Source organism: Quercus robur, chromosome 10 (genome assembly GCF_932294415.1).
Source record: "Quercus robur chromosome 10, dhQueRobu3.1, whole genome shotgun sequence".
NCBI lineage: Eukaryota > Viridiplantae > Streptophyta > Magnoliopsida > Fagales > Fagaceae > Quercus > Quercus robur.
This window is the reverse complement of record NC_065543.1, coordinates 51,650,277-51,661,928: the sequence shown is the minus strand read 5'-3', so window position 1 is coordinate 51,661,928 and position 11,652 is coordinate 51,650,277. Positions and strand designations below refer to the sequence as shown.

The 11,652-nt window shown below is 41.0% G+C and overlaps 2 protein-coding genes across 2 annotated transcripts in view; both read right to left on the bottom strand.

The window, feature by feature from the left end:
- LOC126702739 (uncharacterized) overlaps positions 1–11,652 on the bottom strand; it is a 30,199-nt gene that overhangs the window by 4,643 nt on the left and 13,904 nt on the right. The window lies entirely within an intron of this gene.
- The window catches only part of LOC126702738 (disease resistance protein RUN1-like), a 118,655-nt gene that overhangs the window by 101,361 nt on the left and 5,642 nt on the right, over positions 1–11,652 (bottom strand). The window lies entirely within an intron of this gene.

Sequence of the window (11,652 nt, the reverse complement as noted above, 5' to 3'; positions counted from 1 at the left end):
TGAAGCCTTTCAATTGTCACATTGATTCCTTTAGATATACTCCCCACCTTCAAATTTTGATACCCTAAGATCTCATAACGAAGTGTCTCTAGTAATTGAATTACGCCATCATTTGTCCTTGATTTTTCACTAACATTATCTAGAAAGCTGCTTCCATCAAAACAATAATGAATTTTGTTAAAAATAACTTTTGCAATTGTTGTCTTACCCACTCCGGGAAGGCCAAAGATCCCTACAATGCGGACATCATTTGATTTAATATCTAAACATCGATTTATGACGTCATTTACACGAGTTTCTATTCCAACAAGATATTTTGCAACAGATAATTTCATGTGATTTAATTGAGCACTTGAGATCTCTTTAAAAATTTCTTCAATAAATTCAAATTGACAGCAGCTGCAATTGTCATTTGCACAACAAAAAAAAGTATGTAATAAGTTAGAATAGAAAATAGAAATACATGAACAAGGATTAACTTCAAGATGTTTCGTCTATGCACTACAACTAAAATATCATATAATTTATATCTATATCTATATAATAATAATATATAAAAGTCAAAGCGTAGAATTTATTTTTGCTACGCTTATATTAAACCACATCATCAGCCACGCCACCATTTTATACACACACACACACACACATATATATATATATATATTTACAATATTAATATATTCAATAGTACACCATGACTTTACACAATCTCTAACCTCATTGTAACTTATCAATCATAATAAAACCATATATCTTTTGGCAATATATGACTTCTCAACTTATATCTCTATATTCCCTCAAAAAAAAAAAAAAAAAAAAAAAAAAAAAAAAAAAAAAAAACAACAACAACAACGTATATCTCTAGAATTTTTTAATCAATTTTTACCTGCATTTTCTCTTAAATTCTAGCATTACATTATTTTTTAACCTTTCCTCTTCTCATTGTAAACTCTACTTCTCCCTCCATTATATCCCACTCTGACCTTATTCTTCCTACAACCATTCCTCAATTGTTTTAAATTTTTTCGTTTAAATTTCTTGTTGCCCCTTTTGTATTCTCCCCTCTATTCATTCTATGTTTTGCTTGCATATTCTTTGTTATTGTTGATTTGATTGTCACATCTCATTTATGTTAGCATTGTTATGCTTATGGCCGAAAAGTTTCGAAGTTAAGTGTTAGCGATATAATGTTACCCAGCTATCATATTCAAAATAATTTATGTTTATTTATTACTAATATTATTTGATCCATATTTGGTTTTTGGTAAGATTAAAACAAGAGACTAAGGTGGTAACTAAAAGTAAAGAGAATAAAATTCTTTAAATACTTACAAATTACAATACATACACACTCAAAATGGCCACAATTTTTTTTTTTTTTTTGAAACTTAAAAATGGCCTCAATTACTGTAGCTTTTGTTAGTTTTAATTATTAACTAGCTTGTAATCTCATGCATATGCATAGGTATACTTAAAAGATACACATTAAGATGCATGGTATAATAATCTTATGTATATAATTTAAATATTATTGATAGTCATTCTTATTTATTTTTTTAACTCTTTAAAAAGTCTTGTAAGAATGTTGCTAGGTAGAAAATGTAATCTCAATTTTTAAAATATTTTTATATTTATTAATTTTAGACTCTTTGGTTTTTTTATGCAATAACTCACTTGAATGAATATTTATGATATGGTTTCACATTTAATTCCAAAATTAAGAAATAAAACTCTCTAAAAATAAATAATTTAGGACACATGGCACAAAATTGGACTTCAATTGTGGAATCTAATTGGATTTTCTCTAAGTTTTACCTATTGTAGGTACTCAAAAAATTTTGCCTTTGGCTTTGACTTTTTTTTGGCTTGATTGCCTTATCTTGGCTTGGCTTGAATTCTTTTTGTCCCACATTAGAAAGATAGCTTTCCTCTTTCTACCTTATAAGGGATGAACCAATGAGAAAGAGTACCTAAACCTATTAATATATATATATATATATATATATATATATATATATATATAAATTTTGTGCCAAATGAATTTTTTTTAGTTATAAAAAAAGGCTCATAAATATAAAATTATTCAAACTCTTTCTTCCTCTAATTTTATATAGTGTTAGATATATGATTATATTTTTTATGATTTATTTATATTGGACTCATTGTTTTCTACTCTAAATTAACTCATTTGGTAGAAAAATTTAGATTAGATGAAATACATGCCGTAAAATTAAACTCTAATTGAAATCTAATTTTTATACCAAATTAACTAACTTGGTTCAAAAGTTTAAAAATTTTGATTAGATTGGACACGTGGCGCAAAATTAGACTCTAATTGAATTCCAATTTAAAATCTAATTGGATTTTCTCTTAGCTTTACTCTTACACACACACACACACACACACACATATATAGATAACTTATAAACCTGAATTATTTTTAGTTCCACAAAAAAAAGAAAAAACTCATAAATATAAAATCATTCAAAAATTATGTTTTTTATGGTTCACTTATATTAGACTCCTCGTTTTTTACACAAAATTAACTCATTTGGTTCAAAAATTAAAAAACTTAGATTAGATGAGACACATGCCGCAAAATTAAACTCTAATTGAAATTCAATTTTTACATTGAATTAATTCACTTGGCACAAAAATTTAAAAACTTAAATTAGATGGGACACGTGGCACAAAATTGGACTCTAATTGAATTCCAATTTGAAAGATTTTCTCTCAACTTTACATATTATTATATATATAGACTAGTGTATAGCCCGTGCATATATATGGGTACAGTTTTAAAAAATCACAACTACACGATTCAAATTATACATTGTTTTTAGAAGGGATTACATGGTATTAGCTTTATATATATATATATATATATATATATATATATATATATATATGTATGTATGTATGTAGGGGCACAATTTTAATGGTCCAATCCTTGTCGGTCAAGTCTTGGCCCAAGAAGTCCCACACAATGAATTTTTTTGTAGAGTATGGGTTAAAGAACTTGGTTTCAGTTAGCTTAGGCGGTTTGTTGCATGGGTTAAGGAAATACAGAAACAAGAACGAAGAAGATGGACGTGAAGAGAGATCCCTCTCAAATGATCAGGCTCGAAACTTTATTCATGGGCATACATTCATACAGCAAAATTTCTTTTCTGTGTTCCTTTCCTTTCTTTTTCCGTCCCCTTCTCTTGGGGGACTCTTACATATTATATAGGCCAACTCCTATCATCTGGGCTTTACACTTGTTGATCATCCAAACCCCTACTTGAGCACCTGTCCCATCAGACACCCTTATCAATTCTTTGTGAGTTGCAGTGGCCAAGGTAGCACTGTTCAGGGGTCTTCTCTTCATTAATGCGGCCAGGAGAGTAGTTGTGATGCATTCAATGTGGTGGTGGCAGCCTTTGATGAGATATTTCAGGTTCTCTTCTTTTTTACGTGTTTGGAGAATGGACTACAGTGGCTGGGGCGCACCTTTGATCCGGATTTTGCAATGTCCGAGGAGGAATTACTCCTCGGACATGTTCTCTTTGCCCCAGTGGGCTTGAATAAAGATTGCCTGGGCCACGTTGTCTCCTCGGACGGATTGGCCCTCAGACGGGCCCAGGGCCCAGCCAACCTATTATTCTGGGCCGGTCTCCACAATAGCTCCTTAAAACTCCGGTTTTTGATCTCCTTCCAAGGAGAAAAGCGGGGTTTTGACATTACAAAGGATGGAATTAATTAGATCCTGATTCACGCGTGTGGGCAGTTACTTTTGACGCGCTACAATTTACGAGGCGCGGCCATTTACTCCAGGTAGCTTTATGTCTCCCTTATCCAACGACAAGGCGTAGATCTGACGGCCAGCATTTTTCCTTGAATTTTTTAGTGGAAGTGGTTTTCTCTCTCCCTCTCGCTATATAAAGCATTAGAGAGACTCGTTTCTTCTTTTTTATCTGCATATTAGAAGTCCAGAGAACTCCAGCGCTCAGAGATTTACAAACACTTTCGTTCTTCAAATTTCCATAGCCGTTTCTGTGAAGCATCCTTCTTCGAAGGGATTTCCAAGCATCTTACTGATCATTTGTGAAGATACTTGTAAGTTTCGTGCGTTTCGCTGCCTCAAATTTCTCCTCGGATTTCAATTTTCTCCTCGGTTTTCATTCCCGTCCCTTCGTTTCAACTTAGATGGGTAGATTCAAGGATCTAGTAGACACCCCGGCTGCCATGGAGGCCTTTAGGGCAAAATACCACATCCCGCAGGGGGTGGTTCTGCAGTACTGTCCCCCAGAAGGAGTATTGATAGATAGAGACATGGGTGAAGTTCTCATTCTTATGATTGCCTTTATAGAGGGAGGAATGACACTCCCCATGCGTAGGATTACCCGGGACTACTTGTTCAACCATAGGTTGACGCCGCATCAATGCGCTCCAAACATGTTCAGGATATTAGGCTGCGTAGATGTCCTGAATGAGCGAATGGGTCTAGGCCTCACCTGGCATGATGTGGTTCATCTGTACGAGTGCCATTACGTCGAAAAGAGGGGGTATTATCTTAAATCTGGGTCCGAGATCGTTAGGCTAATCTCCTATCTCCCCATATCCAATAAGACTATAAAGGAGGATTTCCTCATTGCCTCAAGAGAGTGGAGCGATAGTATTCATTGTCCAACTCGGGCAGGAATCCCAGGTGCGGCGCCTTTAGGGCCAATCCTTTAGGGAAAGGGCTTAGCTCTTTTAGATTCATTCTTCTCACTTTTTCTTTAGAATCAAAAAATTTTATAACCTAACCATATTCTTCTTCTCGGCTATTTGCAGATAAAGCTCACGTTGCTCCTCGGCTGAGCCATGTAAACGTTCCGGCCTTGAACTACCTTCTAAGGTCAGAAATCTACGTTACCGAGGACGGGCAGCTACGCACGGCTCATCTGGTTTTGGGCTACCAACCCTTAACCCGTTCTTTCCAAGCCATTGGCCACGCTATAAGAGCTGGTAGTCCAAGATTGGCTAGGATTGACGTATCCAAGCCCAAGTTTCTAGCCCGACAAGATCTAAAGCCAGTCGTGCTACCTGGTGTTCGGGATCCTCCACCAGCTGCGCAATTGCCTCCACCAGACAACCTTGAAGTTGCTACGCAAGCCGAAGGAGAGACCGAATCTTCTCATCTTTCTCTTGAGGACGAGATAGACGAGTTTTATTTTGAAGAAGAGATTCCTAAAGCTCCTTTGATTGAGCTTTCAGATCCTGAGGGAGAGCAGGATCGAAATTCCGTGGTCGGCACCCCCATTATAATAGCCTGCTCGGAAGACTCCTCAGAAGAAGAGGTAGATAATATGGCCTCCGGCAAAGGAAAAAGCCTTTGCGAATTAATGGCCTCCCGAGGCAAGGGCCAATCATCGAAGGTGCCTGCTCAGCTGCAGACCCAGGTCCTTCCTCCAGTCGCTCCTTAGGTCCCTTCTGACCTCGGCTTGAAGGTTAACCCGGACCTTAAGAAGAAAAGGCCGGTGGAGACCCCTGAGGAAGGAGAGGTGGCTCCTCGCCCGGGTAAACAACAAAGAACCACCCAGGAACAGAGGAATAAGAGGGCTCCCTCGGGGGAAAGCCAAGATGAAGAGAACCGAGATGAAGTGCGTGTTCCCCCACGCATTTGGAGTTCGAAGTTGGAGGTAGATGGGGTTGCTATCCCCTACACTGCCTCGGTCCGAGAATACAACAGGGGCCGAGCAGGGTACATAGTTGAGGCTTTGGAGCAGCCAGTACTCCTTCCTCGGGATATGGAGGCCTATAGGCTGTTCTCTCAGCCCGAGCTCTTTCTATCCCTCAAAAGGGACCTTGCCATGGTAAGTGACTCTTCTACCCTTTCATTAAATTATTAGACCTTGTTGCATTCTAAGACAGTTTTGTTTTGTTGGCAGATTACTCAGTAGGTGTTTGTGGCTGAGGAATACTGCCGCAGCAACCGCTTAGCTGAAGCTAAGGCCTAATCTCGGGCCAAGGTGGAGAAAACCGCGGGGTCCCTCAAGCAAGAGAACCTTGAACTTGCGGAGAAGTTCAAAGAGGCGGAGAAGTTCAAAGAGGCAGAGAAAGGCCGCAAGAGCGCAGAGGCCGGCTTAAAGAACCCTGAAACCCAAGCGGAGGACTAGCGTCAGAAATTGTACGTGACCGAGACCAGCCTTGCCACTGAAAAACAAGTAGTGTTGGATCTCAAGGCTGCGCTACAGAAAGCTGAGGAGGAGGTTCGGCGGGCTAAAGAAGAGGCTCAGCTGATTTGGGAGGCTGCCGAGGCTGAAAAGAAAGCTACTTATCAGCTTGGGGCTGAAGAAACTGAAGCCAGGCTCTCCGAGGAAATTCCGGAGGTGTGCAGGGATTACTGCAGCATCTCATGGGCTCATGCCCTTGATGCTGCAGGAATTCCTGCAGACTCGGCGCTGAGATTGCCTGAGAAGGTCTTCTTCCCGCAGGAGATCCGAGAGAATCCTGATGGCGCTCCAGCAGCTTCTGAGCAAGCCTTGGCTATTTCTGATGCCATCCCGTTGCTTGATAAAGCCAAGGATCCTGCCAATGACTCCATCTCCGAGGTTCCTCCTCCTCAGCCAGGGCAGAAAGAGGATCCTCCTGCGGAGGCTTAGTTTTTAGGTTTTTAATTATTATTATTATTATTATTATTATATATATATATATATATATATATTTTTTTTTTTTTTTTTTTTTTTTTTGGAACAAGAGTTGTCTTATTTTTGTTCTTTTGTAAAGACCTCTCTTTGTATTGATCTCGGCTTATTAATATAGAATGTTCTTTTTTCCATTTTCTTCTGATGCTTACTAATGCAATTCCTTTACTTAACGTTTGTAACAATATAAACAAATATAAATGAGTAAGAAAAAGGAACGCCATGCGGCGAATTTAGAATGACAATTGCAATTATACTAAACTACGCACGTACCTTAAAATTGCCCAAGAGTTCTAAGTTATGAACTTCCCCTAAGTCTGTGATTCGAGGAACCATGCAGGATTTAGATTCTGTTTAAAACTTGGGTAGATGCCATAAGTTATTAATTTCCCCTAAGTCTGTGGTCCGAGGAGCCATGCAATACTTAGGTTCTGTTTAAAACTTGTATAGATGCCATAAGTTATTAATTTCCCCTAAGTCTGTGGTCCGAGGAACCATGCAGGACTTAGGTTCTGTTTAAAACTTGTATAGATGCCTCAATTATTAATTTCCCCTAAGTCTGTGGTCCGAGGAGCCGTGCAGGACTTAGGTTCTGTTTAAAACTTGTATAAATGCCTCAAGTTATTAATTTCCCCTAAGTCTATGGTCCGAGGAGCCATGCAGGACTTAGATTCTGTTTAAAACTTGGATAGATGCCATAAGTTATTAATTTCCCCTAAGTCTGTGGTCCGAGGAGCCATGCAGGACTTAGGTTTTGTTTAAAACTTGTATAAATGCCTCAAGTTATTAATTTCCCCTAAGTCTGTGGTCCGAGGAGATATACAGGACTTAGGTTCTGTTTAAAACTTGGATAGATGCCATAAGTTATTAATTTTCCCTAAGTCTGTGGTCCGAGGAGCCATGCAGGACTTAGGTTCTATTTAAAACTTGTATAAATGCCTCAAGTTATTAATTTACCCTAAGTCTGTGGTCCGAGGAGCTATGCAGGACTTAGGTTCTATTTAAAACTTGGATAGATGCCATAAGTTATTAATTTCCCCTAAGTCTGTGGTCTGAGGAGCCATGCAGGACTTAGGTTCTGTTTAAAACTTGGATAGATGCCATAAGTTATTAATTTCCCCTAAGTCTGTGGTCCGAGGAGCCATGCAGGACTTAGGTTCTGTTTAAAACTTGTATAAATGCCTCAACTTATTAATTTCCCCTAAGTCTGTGGTCCGAGGAGCCATACAGGACTTAGGTTCTGTTTAAAACTTGTATAAATGCCTCAAGTTATTAATTTTCCCTAAGTCTGTGGTTCGAGGAGCCATGCAGGATTTAGGTTCTGTTTAAAACTTGGATAGATGACATGAGACCAATGGGTGTGCGATGATCGTGGAACAAAACATTGGCAACGCTATTTTCATTAATAATAATATATTCTCAGATTATTTACATTCCATGGGCGAGGTACAGTTTTTTCATCTAAGTCTTCTAGGTAATAAGCACCTATTCCGGCCACAGATGTGATGCGATACGGTCCTTCCCAATTGGGCCCCAGCTTGCCCCAAGAGGGGTTTTTAGCGCTGCAGAGAATCTTTCTCATCACGAGGTCGCCTGGACTTAAAGGTCGCAGTTTTACATTAGCATCATATCCTTGTCTTAGCTTCTGATGATAATAGGCCATATGGATCATTGCTTTTTCCCTTCTTTCCTCGGCTAAGTCTAGACTTCTCCCCAATAACTCGTCATTGTTGTTTGGGGTAAAGACGTTAGACTTCAGTGTGGGGAAGCTGTTCTCGATTGGGAGTACGACCTCAGCCCTATAAGTCAATGAAAAGGGGGTTTCACCCGTTGACCGCCACGGCGTCGTCCGATAGGTCCATAAAACATGTGGGAGCTCTTCCACCCATTTCCCCTTTGCCTCATCCAACCTTTTTTTCAGTCCACTCACTATGAATTTGTTCATGGCCTCGGCTTGTCCATTTCCTTGGGGGTAGGCAGGAGTGGAATACCGGTTAGTGATCCCAAACTCGCAGCAATACTCCCTGAAGTTCTTACTATCAAATTGGAGACCGTTGTCCGAGATGAGTGTGTATGGAGTTCCGAAGCGTGTAATAATATTTTTCCAAATGAATTTCTGGGCATCCACGTCCCTGATGTTAGCCAAAGGTTCAGCCTCCACCCATTTGGTGAAATAATCAGTTCCAACTATTATGTATCGCTTATTCCCTGCAGCTTTGGGGAAAGGACCGACAATATCAAGACTCCACTGAGCAAACGGCCAAGGGCTGGAGAGGGGGTTAAGGACTCCTCCGGGTTGGTGGAAATTTGGGGCGAATCTCTGGCACTGATCACACTTCTTTGCATATTCTTGGGCCTCTCTTTGCATGTTCGGCCACCAGTATCCTTGGGTGAGCGCCCTGTGCGCCAACGATCTCCCTCCGGTGTGACTTCCACAAATCCCCTCATGTAATTCTTCAAGCAAGAACTCGGATTCTTCTGGGTGTATACATAGTAGGTACGGCCCAGAATAGGAGCGCCGGTATAGTTTGTGGTCTTCTGATAACCAAAACCGAGGAGCATTCCTCCGTATCTTCTCGGCCTCCAGTTTTCCTTCTGGTAATGTGTCGTCCTTGAGGAAACTCACTATAGGATCCATCCAACTAGGATTCTTTCTAACCTGATGGACCTGAGCTCTCTCTCCTCTAATTGAACTTGTCTGGCATAAATTTTCAACAAGGATTATTCTTGGCAGGTCATATGCAGAGGATGTGGCTAGAGTGGCCAGGGAATCCGCATGTGTGTTCTCGCTTCTAGGAACATGCGTCAGATTAAAGGATTCAAAGTCTGACTGCAGGCGTTTGACCCGGCCGAGATATTCCTGCATTCTAACATCTCTAGCTTCTAACTCATCCATCACTTGGCCAACGACCAATTTTGAGTCCGAGAATGCTTCCATTGCCTTTCCGCCCAGTTTTTGAACCACCATCATTCCTTGAAGTAAAGCCTCGTACTCAGCCTCGTTGTTCGTAGCGGAGGACCCGAGTCTTAGCGATTTTTCAATGGTAATACCTTCGGGCGATATTAGAACTAGCCCAATTCCAGATCCTCTTTGGTTGGCCACGCCGTCCATGTAAACTTCCCAACGCAAGATCTCTCGTGCTGAGATTGTGCCAACCGATTTTCCATCCATATTTTCTTTCTCGGTTATTGTTTCTACAAAGGGTTCAGCGAATTTTGCAACTAAGTCCACGAGGACTTGACCCTTGACAGAGGACCTAGGCATGTATCTAATGTCAAAGGCGCCCAACAGCGCACTCCACATGGCGATCCTTCCTGTGTAATCGGCACTTCTGAGCACCGATCAGAGGGGAAGCTGGGTTAAAACAATAAACGTATGTGCCTGAAAGTAATGAGGGAGCTTCCATGTAGCATGCACTACCGCCAGAATTGCTTTCTCCAATGGTAAGTATCGCACTTCGGCCTCATGTAATGATTTACTTACGTAGTACACTAGTCACTGTACTCCATTATCATCCCGTATCAGTACCAGACTTACAGTATGAGGGGCTACAACTATGTATGCAAATAGTACCTCATCTGCCTCAGGGCTAGACATGATGGGTGATCGCGACAAGTATTCCTTAAGTTGCTGGAAGGGCCGAACACAATCCTCCGACCACTCAAACCCTTTCCACTTATTTATCAAGAGGTAGAAAGGTCGACATCGGTCTGCAGATCGTGATATGAATCGGTTTAATGCTGCGATCATGCCCGTGAGCTTCTGCACTTCTTTTGGATTCCGAGGAGCCTGTAGGCTGTTAATCGCTTTGATTTAGTCTGGACTTACTTCTATTCCCCTGTGGGTTACCATATAGCCTAAGAATTTCCCAGATCTGACCCCAAATGAACACTTGGAAGCATTGAGCCGCAACTTGTGCTCCCTTAAGATGGCAAAGATGATCTCCAGGTCTTTCACGTGCTCGGACACCATTTTACTTTTCACGACCATATCGTCTATATAGACTTCAATAACTTTGCCTAGCTGTAGTTCGAACATTCTGGTCATCATCCTTTGGTAAGTTGACCCTGCATTCTTTAGTCCGAAGGGCATTACCTTGTAGTGATAGTTCCCGACGGGTGTCATGAACGCCGTCTTCTCCTGATCCTCTAGTGCAATGGTATCTGATGATAGCCTTGGAAGGCGTCCAGGAAACTCATTCGAGGGTGGCCTACAGTTGCATCCACCAATCGGTCAATTCGCGGCAAGGGGAATGGGTCCTTCAGGCATGCCTTATTCAGGTCTGTGAAGTCCACGCAGACTCGCCATTTCCCCGTTTTCTTTTTCACCACCACCGTATTGGCCAGCCATTCAGGGTAGAAAACTTCTTTAATAGCTCCGGCCTTTTTCAGCTTCATCACTTCGTCTCTAACGGCATTGGCATGCTCCTTCGATGGGCGTCGGGGTGGCTGCTTCTTTGGAATAGAAGATGGATTAACATTCAAGTAGTGACAAATGAGACTAGGGTCAACCCCTGGGGCATCGTAAGCGTCCCACGCAAAAATGTCAACATTTCTCCTTAGAAATCCAACCAGTTCCTCTTTTTCTTGAGGTGGTAACTCTGATCCAACCTGGAAAAATCTCTCGAGATCGTTTTCAATGGTAAACTTTTCCAAACTTTCACACTTTATCTCCTCGGCTAGCCCACTATTTTGCCCTGCCGAGGTGGTTGATTGCTATAAGTTTTCGGAAGCAGAGGACTCCACATTGGATCGACGTGAGATGGCAGCCACCATGCATTGCCTAGCCATGGCTTAATCTCCACAAATTTCTTCCACTCGACCTCCGGAGGGGTATTTTACCTTTTGATGAAGTGTAGAACACACGGCATCCAGAGCATGGATCCATGGCCTAGCTACTATCGCAGTGTAGGGCGAGTAAGCATCGACCACGATAAAGTCCACCTCTATCACCTCTGACCCAGTTTGTATGGGTAATCTG